Source organism: Haliotis asinina, chromosome 2, assembly GCF_037392515.1.
Source record: "Haliotis asinina isolate JCU_RB_2024 chromosome 2, JCU_Hal_asi_v2, whole genome shotgun sequence".
In the NCBI taxonomy this organism is placed as follows: domain Eukaryota; kingdom Metazoa; phylum Mollusca; class Gastropoda; order Lepetellida; family Haliotidae; genus Haliotis; species Haliotis asinina.
The window spans coordinates 62,435,235-62,448,471 of NC_090281.1; positions in this window are offsets into that span (position 1 = coordinate 62,435,235).

The window sequence follows — 13,237 nt, forward strand, 5'->3', positions numbered from 1 at the left end:
CTCTGGTGACTGCAAGGTGACAGCATTCGCTGTCAAGAAGTGTCAGAAGAACTATATTTCTTTGTGTTTGTTTGCATATTTGTGTAATGGAAATGTAATAAGATCTAGTGAAAGAAAGAAAACACACTGAAGGATTGAGTTGAGATGGAACCAACAATGCAGTTGTTATTTTATGTAACACGTTTCGGAATAAACTAATGTCAATGATGCAGTGCCTGTCTTCAAATGTCATACTCCTCAAACGTGAAAACAAATTTACTTTGTGAGAGACATCTGGGATTTGAAGCTATTACGCTTACGCATACAAGTTCAGTTTCATGCCTCATACCTATCTCAAAGAAAAACATGGTGCTCTGTTGAACATTGGGATAATGTTGAAACTAGTACTTAGATATAAAACAGTCTAACTTTGAATGACAACACATGGTAAAAACAGGCTATACATTGCCAACAACTGAAGGTAGATCACCATACTAAGTGTTACGTTTAAAAATTTGCCGTGACTAAAATGTGTAAGAAATTCCCACCGAACCAGCAAATATAACACTGACAAGTCTGTGATTTTCAATAATTTTGTTTTGTATTCAGCAAAAAAAGGCAAAAATATACAGATTCACAAGAGAGGTTTCATATACAATGCAAATGAGTCAATTCTAAAATAATGGGTCACAGATATAGTGTCAACTCACCGAAGTCTTAATATGAGAGTGAGAAACAGCTATGCAGAATGTAACACAACGAGCGGCCAGGCAGCGATTATGAAGATCAAGCGTGGGCGGCGGCAGGAAGATATATATACTCCAGTAATCTGTGTGTATTTCCGTGTCGACAACATGGCAACTACTTTTTATATATATACATTCGGTCATTTCCTGAACGTTCGAGCTCATACGACCATCGCCACTAACGACGAGCGAAGGATACCCCTTTAACGGCATGTAAGTAATGCTTGAATGTTTGAGTACAGGCGTAAATATTTACATGAAGATCTACGCTGCTTTAGACAGGGAGAATAAAAGCAGAAATACATTGCAGTTGAAGACTGTGCATTTTGCATTTCATGTAACATTAAGGGTAGTTGTTTTTAAATCGGCAACATAATTGAACTCCAATTCTCAGATCAATAAAAAGCATCTTTCCATTAGTAACAGTGCGTTTCTATTTTCGGAGAGTATAGTAGTGAAATTCTCACTGAAATACTGCAAGATATACAGCGTCAGCACAACGGAATATCCAGTCTTTTGAAAAATAAAATAACAGTGAAATTCAAATGATAGAACCATTAAATATCACCACGTAGGTGAGAGTATGTCATCCTCTACCACTAACACCCTCCATTCACAGAGTTTGCTTGAAACACAAGTATGTTAAAGCCACATAGCAGTACTCAAATCACCCCAAAACGGTCTGTGAACAAACCAGACAATGCAAATATCGATGAGCCAGAGAACCCCGCTGTTAATTTTTTCTTACAGCTACTGTGCAGACGTTCAGAGATTCCCCTGCTTACAAAAAGTAAAGGAAAACGTTTTACAAATAGAATCTTTTTACAACACAAAGGGGATTGAATTTGAGGTCTCGGATCAAGTAATTGATACTTAGTTCAATGTAATTAAAATTACAGTGACACCCGGTGCTTTCCATTCACCACCAGAAACATCGTCCCAAGTCAAGCAAATATGTCGGGTCAGTAGGAAAGAATGCCCAGTCTTGACCATTCTTGGAAAAATTTTCGGGTCGCGTGTACTAGAGATACAATTAGATACAAAGATAGCTTTAATCATCATTCAATGTCTGAAAGCATATGATGTATGGTACGGTATCTGCATACGACAGAAAAATTCAGTTATCACTTTCCTCATCGTAGAAACTTGTAAACCTGGATTTTCCTGTACATGTCAACTGGCCGGTATTAATGGCATGTGTACTATACCCATTGTTATAAATAAACACGTTTCCTCCTTAATTGTCAAATGATAAATTTAAGGAAGTCTAACCAGATAAGTGTATCAGTGAATAATGGCTCGACTGTCATAAAAAACCGTTATGGAACAATTTAATATCGCGTGTTCCCTAAAGGCTTGACATTGCTGAATTTGGATCCGGCCAAAGGATTAAACACTAAGCGTAGTAACCCATTACCAAATGAATTACATGTACACATCTTTCTCGAGTTTCTTACACGTGCGATAATGATGTGAATTATGTATTTGCATCATGAACTATCCTGTATCTAAACACAGAAATCGTCACTAACTGTATGTCGTGAATCAAGTTTTGAATTTCATCTCCTTCTAAACTTAGCTGTATATTTAAAAGTTCGAGTTTAACATCCGCACGGTCATTTTTCCTTATATACATCACGTGTGATTAAAGCAACTTTGAAACAACCACCACATATTATTTTTGGCCTGTCATGAAATACCTCATGTTTCAAGACTATGGACACTGTTATCATATTTGCCAGCGTGTGTTCATGACACCCAGGATTGCCGCCCTAAAGGTGTCATTGATTCTCAGCCCCACCTACACCAGGTGAGTACTATGTGAGTGACAGAACCTTCTTTAATTAGAACTTTGGTACTTGAGAGTTATACTGTTTGCGTAACAATGTGATTTGGTGGTCAGGATAGACACTGGGCATGGAATATCCTCACCAGCGAAATGGCCATCTAATTAGAGATCTCAATAGAAGAATCAACATAGTGTGTGTTATGTTGATTGCGAGTTGTTGAATTAGTTAAAGTGGAAAAGAATGCTCAGGTTACCGGTATAAGGAAACACTCTCATAGTATCGCCAAGTGTGCGAGGTACAGATGTTTGAATGAAATGTGTAAAGTTACTAGCAGTAGTTTAACGTGAATGTTAAAACCCAAAACTATTCAGTTATGACTACATGCTTCAGGGCCGTGCCAGTTATATTCAGACACTTGCCGTAATTTCCATAGATTTATATGTCATTTCAAAATAATTTCAGAAATAGTTATGAGTCAGGATAGATGTTCATAAAATTTGAAAGGCAATATGTGTAATCATCTTTGCTCTGCACACTTAATAACAGTTCGTACATAACTAATGACATCACATTTATCAGCTTACGTATGGTTCCACAATACAATCCCACAGGCCGAACAGGAGTTTTCGGCACTGTGCATTTGTCGATCAACTTTGTTGGCATTCGATAACTATGCAACGGAAAATTAAACAGAAATTATGTGATTGTAGGTACGATGATTTCTCACAAATGTAAAAGAAAATGAGTTGGATCTTACGAAACTTACATTCATGAAATTCATTCATACTACACTAATTTAACATGTAAGTGTATGGAAAATACGTCAAGTGTCCGAATATAACTGGCACGGGTCTGTAGATGCTATAACATATTGATCTGTTTATCTCAATAAGCGATTGACCCTTTATTGGTGTAAAAGTACTCAGTAAATCACCAAAGCGCCATTGATGAATTTTATTTTTCTTTATTACAAAATTCAGCGAGATCAAACGGAGTGGATTCTTCTTTTGCTGGTCACTTACCCCGATATGGCTGGTGCATCAGGTAAACCCCAAACAACGGGGTTAAGATGACACAATGTCAATTTACTTTGACGTACTTGTTTTTATATATTAGTTCGGGATCTGTTACTAGGGAAATACGGCGTCATGTTAGCCAAAACCGGTCGTAAAACGGTCATAAACTGGTCGTCTACGCTGCAAACCTTGAGATATGTAGATGGTTTTAGGGTATCAAAATGGTGGTTAGTTTCACGACTGTACTTCTTGATGAACCGTAGTAGATGTAAGAGTCATCTACCATAAAATGGAAGATTTTTCGATTCTGATTGGTCAGTCAGAAATTACAATGTCAGAATAACTTTGACTGCAAAAAGGGTAAGTTAACATTTATGAAATGGTTTCGTTTTATGATGGTACCTAGCGCTGTTAAATTTACTGGAAATGAAGCTGCACATTGAAAACACAGAATTCTAAATCTTCTAAATGTTACAATACATCTGGTTTGAGAATGAAACATTGCAATACTCGCTGATGGGGAAGATTCAATGTGGTAGCGACTTTTCTTTGTGGTAATTGTTGACCTCCACCTACCGTTTTTCATCAGAGAACTGTTCGACGACCTTGACCACGAGTCAGGGTCTGGTGACCAGTCTCGGCTAAACTGGCAACTACAACAATGACCTCAAGTGCACGGATATCATCTACAGACAGTTTCAGACTATTACCATAGAACTCCTTGACAAAGACATCGACATCGTTAATGGCTGTCTGTACGACTAGCTCATCGTCAACGGAGGACCCAATATCTGTAATGAAACCTTCACGAAAACATGTATAGCTACATCATACGTACTTATGATATTTCTAATTCTACGCATAAGACGTACACAACTGATTCACTTTCTCGTCTTCCATAATTTGATGAGCCAGAATGTGACTTACATTATTATCTCTCGTGCAGGTATCTTCCGAAATACTGTTACTAAAATCTTGTAAGTGAACCAGTGTTGCCATCCACTATTTAGTCTATCATAAGACTGCATACAGAAACAACAGTCATTAGGCACACTCGTTGTTACTCGTGTTGTCGTTTTCAAAGAAAATCCATCATGCACTCCTACTGCTGACAATTGTTATTCATGCTTTCACTCACTGGTTTTGCACACCACTGATGCTACCCGTATTTCCAAATTTGTTCAAGAAGATCTTCGTAATCCAGTTTATAACTGACAGAGTAGGCGGTAATAAAAGGGGCTTCTCACTCCATCACTCAACTGTAATTGATTCAGATGGTGGTGTGTGACGTTAGTGAAATTGTAAAACAATGAACAGCAATCTCAGCCTGATGTTATTGATTTGTTTTCAACATTTTGGATTCTTTATTTATGAGCACATGCATATTATCTATGTTTCAACATTACACTAATTTGAAAGCAAATGATATGGGTGTTTGCTTACGTTTTGTAAGATTTAACAATTCATCTTCAGAGTATAAAATATACTGGAACCAAAACAAAACAGTATATTATATCCTCTCTAATGTTGGTGTGTTCATAATGTTGATGTAAGAATTCTCTTGCAAGATCAACGTGCAGGATGTGATAACTCTGATTAATGGTTCCTTTAACAAGGTTAAGCGAAAGATTACACATCCGTAACAATATATATATAAGGAACTGAATTGGAATGAATGAATGAATGAATGAATGAATGAATGAATGGTGCCCATGGGTGAGTCATTGAGCGCTGGCGAAGCAAATGGCATCGGGAATATTGTCCATACATAGCAGGTAAGAAGTCTGACATATACAGATCACTGACCCTGACCACTTGCTTCAGACCACAGGTATGTGAATTCAACATTGATACATTTCTATCAGACCTTTACAAACACGAGCAATAATAAAGTTAACGTTCCAACCTGTGTTGGTATTAGAATACGCACTCACATCTACTATTTCCCAATATGGACCCATTGGCATTTTGTGTTTGTTTTGCTGATGAATGACAAATGAATGTTGTGGGATATTTACATCTGTAGTTTGCTATTTACGTCTTATGGAATCGGTTCAAGCACGTAATGAAGACTGGGTACTTTCTGGAGTTGCCGTTTGACATCCATAATGAGCCATGCCTTAACGTTTCGTAAAAACCATTCTGCTTACTATGTGTAGTTGGTGTATAGTTGCTGCTGGCCTGAATTGTGTGATTAGTGAATGTCCAATAAGGTGAGTAACACTGTAAGCATGATCTCATATACAGAAAATCCACGGTAGTGTCTTTTGGATGCATTTGTATCAGTAACAGTATGTATGCAAATATAACGTACCGTCCTATTCCCTTTTACTCTGGGCAAAAAGGACATTGGAACTCTTGTGACAAATGACTTGAAGGTTTTGACTCTGATATTCGTATGCAATTATGTCTGGTGGGGCTCATTAACCCTGTAGTGCCCTCATATATGATACGTTTACTTTCTGTTATGTAGTGTTCCCCATAGCGTAATTGAAGGTATCGCCATTATTGGGCCTTGATCCATGCAGTTTTGCTGGTCTTTCATTAGTTTCATACAAATATTAGCTCTGTGCAAAAAGATCACCTAAGACGGTGATCTCCAGGAATAAAACACATGTCCGTGTGCAATAAGACATTGATTCTATATTACTCGCTGGTACAGATGAAATAAAATGGTATCTTTAGCATTTTTCGTGTTCATGAATTGACATGCATCTATATATTATGTTATTTACACATTAACCACACTAGTTTAACACTATTATGTGTGACAAGTGATGTGTGTCATATAGGATACAGCGGGAAAGACGCCAATTTGTTAGGGGAGATCACTCTAATATTGTTTTCTTATTGAATCTCTCAAATCTTACTTTTATGTTGTATAGAATAGACTTGTGATTGACTAATAAAAAAATAACACAATAATTATTTTCTGGCCAACCATTTATTGAAAACAGCATGAAACAACTTTAATTGGTTCATAATAGTGGAATAGCAAAATTAAATTGTCTTTACATCTGGTCATAAAAATGATATGATTATAAATATTAATGTAACTGACTATTCAAGGAAACATTTGCAGTTCTCAAACGTCAGGGAAATTTGAAGAAGTTAATTTGCACTTATCAGACATAATTTCCTCTTTATAAACTTTTAAGACATGTTTAGAAAATTACATTTGGAAGGATAACAAGCAGGAGAGAATCGTTGAATATGGTATGTTTTCAACAAAATATCATTGTTTGTTCTTTAAAAGCAGGAATGGGAGAGTGCTTCTGGAACAAGTATTACTAATAGTTATTATTTGAAGTAATTCTGGTCTTAAAACACCATTATATATCCTTCTTGAGGGTGACAAATCGCTATAGAGTTTGTCATGGCACAACTCGAGTTGTGCCAAAGGCTGCTTATTAGCATTAACTACACATTTCCTTTAATTTGATATTTGAAGATATTTTAATATTCATTTAACCGATTTCCTTTGGTGGAAAATGAGGCTTCACTAGTTTCGAAATCTGTGTCACCTCCACGAATACGACAAAAAAACAGGCAGATATATATTTTAATGCTAACATTCAATTTCATGTTCAGTACATAGAGGCTTCAGAAAAAAGTTTTTGTTTTGGAACTCAGTTCACACGGTGAGCATGTAGCTCATGGCATTGAGTGGTTGTAAACATCTGTGATAGCTGAGTTATTTAGTGTCTTTCGATGTCAGGATTTTGTACTAACCACACGTACTTATTATGCATGTATGACTTTTCTTATCACGATGCGGCTGAAGTACTACGGGTGGTAATTTCAGCTTTTGATGATCAGGACCCTTTAGATTCAACTTTACCATATCGTACAGGCAAACTCTTACAATGTCTCTATTCACAAAAAACAGCTGGCCTCAATTTTCCCAAAGTGTTTTCAAATTGTTATTAGCAAAACCAGTTAACAAAACAGTTGTTTAAACAAATATGTTAGTTTTGACTTTTATATGATATTAGTGAGTGAGTGAGTGAGTGAGTGAGTTAATATTTATCGTCATGTCGGCAATATTGCAGCCATATCGTGACGGGAGCAAGTAATCATGACATTGTAGAATGAATGAATATAAGAAACTAAAACCCTGGTGACGAAGAACAGTAAAACAACTAGTATATATCACAGATATCCATTTAAGACTAGTAATTAAATATAAAACAGTTTAACTATAGTGAACAATACAATGTAAAAACGGGCTATAGATTGCTAACACCTGAAGGTAGATCACCATACTGGGGACCATGTGGACTTACATTTACACGTTATATGATATTATACCATATGTGATACACAATATCATTATTCCCATTGTATCATATATGATACATTTTTTAAATTCCTGAATTGTACAGATATTTCACGAAAGAAAAACGTTGTAGATGTCTTCAAACATGACTGAAAGAGATATTTTAATAATCCAATGTATAGTGCTTATAGTGGGCACAAGAGGGTTGAACGTTTAAATGCACAATTATGCTCCCATAATTTGCCTTCATAATGTGATGCTTATTGTAAGACCGAACCAAATACCAAATCACAAGTTAAAGCTTCTAAAGGCTGTATTTATACGGACACAAAACACAACTATAAATGATATCTTAAATTCTTTAATTAATTTGATTTAATTAATGGGATGCACCACTGAGATAGAAAAATGGGGGACCAACCAACTGTTCCTCAACTTTGTCTTTATACGAAGAAGCTTCCTTTGGAGGAAAATTATAGCTTTATATAAGTGGCCATATTAATTAGGATGGACATGCTCAACAATTTCATGAACACAACTCGTTGTAGATCTTTACTGGATCAACAATATTCACTTGGAAGAAAAGCCTTTGTACAAAAACTCAAGAAATATTAGCTGATACTAAATGTCGTTCTGTGTTGTTACTGTGATCACTCAAACTTAAAATTCGTTTACTGTACTAAATAGAAAAGAAAGTTCACATTAAAGTATTACTTTATGTCCTAAACATATCCATATAGAACAAACAGTGATGGCAGCGGATAAATGTAGTGTTTGGTCGCGTACAGTAAAACAGGATTAGGCATTAAGTAGCACGATGGGATCACTGTGATTCCTCAGTGACTAGCCATATGGATTGTGACTTCTATGCCCACTCTCGCAAGGTCACCGTTGTCTCATTGTCCAACACTCATGATGAACACATCATTAGGCAACCTGTGCCATTGCTGTGCTAACGTCTTAAGGCACGCAGGCTCTTTCAAGAGCATCCGATACGTGTTCGATGGGACTGATTTCAAGTGATCTCGATGGCCACTCCATGACGTCTACACCCACTCATATGCAGGAAATTCAGCCACCTGCAGGTGAAATTGTGTCAAAATGTCACCAACATAAGGATCTCGGTCACGAAGATGGGCGGTGTGCAAACGGGTGGTATTTTATCTGGAAAGTTACACGGTACCTAAAAATGTTGACGCTGCAGTCACGCAATTGACGTAGCAGATTGTGGCCGTTCTGATCTCGGGCAATCAAGTGTCATAGTCGTTTGACGCACACGTGTCCTCAGTTAGCGAATTGTTCTACTATTGCATGCCGTGGAGCGTACAACATCCACGGCTGACTGGCAAGATTGAAGCATGTCAATTGGACGTCAATAATTGCCTGGAGCATGTCAATAATTCTTTATTCCTAAGATTGATAACGCGGGTTTTCTAATCACAAGTATATTCTACACACTGGAGGGTGGTAAGGCACGTGAAATTGTGGCCACGCGACTCTGCACACGTGCTGTGTCGCGTTTTCACAAAGGGCGTACTATTGTTCACCACAGTTGAAATAGGCGGATGCGTCTGGTTAAACCTGGGACTCCTTTCAACAAAGCAACCTTTACTAAGTTTAACCTTAACTCCCAATTCCTTAAAAAATGTACTAAGGTTTCCTTATTGACTTACAGTCATTGTTTTTCCAACCCTCGTCATGATATTGCTGTAATATTGCCATATGACATTAAATTTTAACTTACTTACGATCACCTTTGTGCTTTGTGAAAGGAGGCCCTGAACATTATTGTATTCTCCCATATTAACAACTTTGTACGACTCATTTCCAGCATCATTATTTTCTCAAACTTCCTTGTCTTTGTTCAGTGTTAATTATTTCACTGAGAGGCATTCATCGATTATAAGCCTTCAAACGGAATGTGTCTAAATTCCGAAACCAAAGTGAAAGCAAATCTATAAACGGCTACTCTGTTATGAACGGGAATGTTGCAATATATTTCACGGTTCATGGTTCATCATTAAAAATGACTTTTGAAACAGGTTTGCAACGTCTTGTAGGAGAGGTGTAGAGAGCTCTCATCAGTCTTTTGAACACAATGTCCTGTTAGCTGAAACTTTCGTTTCAACATGATGGAAGCAAGCCGTATCATTATGAAAGTGGTAAGTAACAGTTTGTTTATATTGATTTGAGAAAATGAAATATTATTTACATAGAAAATGATGATAAATTGTACCTCTTTATTAACTGAAGATGCATTCCGTGTTCATGATTACATGCCGGCATAATGTTACGTGCCAATTTTCGAATTATTAGTTAATCTCGTACTTGATATATATTCGTCCGAAAAGGAACAAGGAACAAAAATACACATTCCACAATAAGCAATTGTAGTATAAGTATAATCAATAGAATCATACTGCAGTAAAATAACTCCTTAAAGGGCCCGTGAAGGTCCCGATGTAGAATAAGGCCTTCAGCAACCAATGCTTGCTTTAAAAGGTGACTATGCTTCTCGTAAGAGGCGACTAAGCGGATCGGGTGGTCAAGGCTCGCTGACTTGGTTGACACATGTCATCAGTTCCCAGTTGCGCAGATCGATGCTTGTGTTGTTGGTCACTGGATTTGTTAGTCCAGATTCAATAATTTAAAGATGACTGGAATATTGCTGAGTGCGGCGTAAAACTAAACTCACTCACTTACTTACTAACTCCTTAAAGTGCCACGTAGACGTTGGTAAGATGATGAACATTTTTTGTGAATCGACAGCTTCTCTATTACAATAGATGCGACGTTTCGGCGAAGATGCTAATCCCGTTATCAAGCAAGTGATACAGAGAATTATGCACAAAGAGAATATGTACATGATAGATACTTAAGTTAATACAAAGGAACATGTTGATGTAGAGTGTAATGCCATTGCTGATATATGTTGTGATTGTAAGGGATAGACATGAAACCAGATGAACAATGGGTAGGGAAGGGTTAGTGTTGACTGGCCTTGATAAGTTGATCTATAAGGATGTTGATTACTGTCGAGTAATTATAATGCCACATGGGTTTACTTGTTCGTTTGTTGTTTTACTCACTTCTTGAACTGCCATATACGAATAGGACAGTATATTGAAAAATACATATCAGTAGCACATCTAATCAAAGGTTACATTAAAATGGATTTATTGTTTCAGGTGACGTTAAATATTAACTCACTCACTCACTCACTCACTTATTGTTTCAGGTGCAGGCGTTGCTTCTGTTCGTCGTTGTGCCGTGTGCAAGGAAAGGTATGTTGACTCATTTAATTGATGGAGGCGTTATCAATTTCTGAGATTTCATAAAGTTGAAATGATTATAAAACTCTGGAGTTATGTATTTTGCACGTTTTTTCGATGAACATCTGTAATATCTACGGAGATAAGATGACAAATTCTACCTGTTTATTAACTGAAGATGCATTCCGTGTTCATGATTACATGCCGGCATAATGTTACATGCCAATTTTCGAATTATTAGTTAGCCTTGAAATTAGTACTTGATACAATCCGTAGTAAAAGGAACAAACAAAAAATATACGTTACAAAATCAGCAATTGTAGCATATCTTCAATACAATCATACTGCAGTAAAGTAACTCCTTAATGTGCTACGCAGAAGCTGGTATGATGATGAACAATGTTTGTGATTTGACAACTTCTTCATTACAATAGATGCGACGTTTGGGCGAATAATTAAAAAATCGTTTCATATTCTTCCATTACGAATACTCTCTAAACAAAACACCCCGACGATTAAAAGACTACCGAAATGAATGAGTTGTTAAGCGTTGGATAGTTCTCGATGGATGAGACGAAGGGAGACTTTGGGGTAAGGTGACAAGAACACATTTCAGTGACTGGCGCAAATACACATGAAAGACTATAAGGGATATGTAAGAGAGAAACATATGTTTGGCATTACTCGATCAGCAACTGGTCATGTCCCATGATTGTCCCCAAACCTTCATCGTTATGTCATAGACCAAATAACCACTGACAATCTGGGGGATCTTGTCCACTCCTTTTGCAACGTCGAACGCTATTGCCTAACTCGTCCTTTGACACTGGCATACATATTTCCCGATAGTGTACAACATGTGTTTTGTGTACGAGAGAAGTACCGAAACGTCGTCGCCCTTGTACAATAAAGAATGATCACTGCAAGAAACGTGTCACTCCTATCAGTTACGTCTAGAATGCCTCTCAAACAGTTCTTGTGTTCTCTGGAGGTGTACCGTACCTGAAAACATGTACATTATCCTCACGTTCTGTTCCATATATTTTTACCAAGGAAATTATTTTTAGTGAGTTTATTTAAAGAGCTTCCCGCGACTCTCGCTAATGACTCGGTCACACATCGACCTTTGCCATGAATGATTAGCTTACGATGCCGGGCCCGAACTCGTCAGAATTCAGAGATACACGGCAGGGAGATGGACGATCAACCATTGACATTGGCTATGTTTTTGACATAGGAAAGTCCCCGGAAAGACCGCGTTGACACATTGTAGAAATTTGAAGAAAATACCTCCTACGGCGACCGATGGTCACACTCTCATCGGTAACAGCATTGTGGCACATCTTCCGGCAACCCACCAGAGACCGAACAGGCACCAGCCAGACCGACAGGGAATCGAACGATTTTATCACTGCGCTGTTGTGTATGGTCACCGGATGATAACAGAAAGGTTGCCGCCAGTCAACCATTACTCGGATTCTTTCCGTTCGTAGACTGTACAATTATACTTTGTAGGAAGGTGACCACACATAGTCTGGGCAGGCGTCAAGCAAGCGCAGCATAGGTAATTTGATGTGCTGGGTCTGAGATATAAATAATGGACTGAATGGGTTGAACTGCATAGGTCATCAGGATCATGACCCTGCACACTTGCCGAGACTGGACAGAACGTCATTCTAGCATCGCAGTCGCAGGAAGACGAGAGGGTAGCAAGACTAGAGAAGCGTCAACGGAGGTGGTAAATCCGGCGTTGGCGCTTTCGGAGTCCCGAATATGGCCAGTTAGAGACTCCGATGCCAGAGTACGAGAATGATTCGTATCTTTATGGCTACTGAAAAGTGGATTGTGTCGAACACCAACTGACTGGGCACCGAGGGTTTGTTTTGTTTGTATAGAACTGGAACCGAGCGATGTTAATTCCAGCATCGACTGGCGCCTGTTAGGAACAGAACGATTACATCAGATGGTTACCGTCTAGTGGGTGTCAGGAGATATACGGCCGATTACCACCACGTGACCTCTCAGTCACATGACGATTTTAGACTTCCATTTCCCAAGTGTATACCCTACCATCATTAGCATCGTGACATCTTCACCCAAACGACAAAGATGTGGGCGAAAATCTGTGGGGGAAACATCCGTGAAACCCACAAAT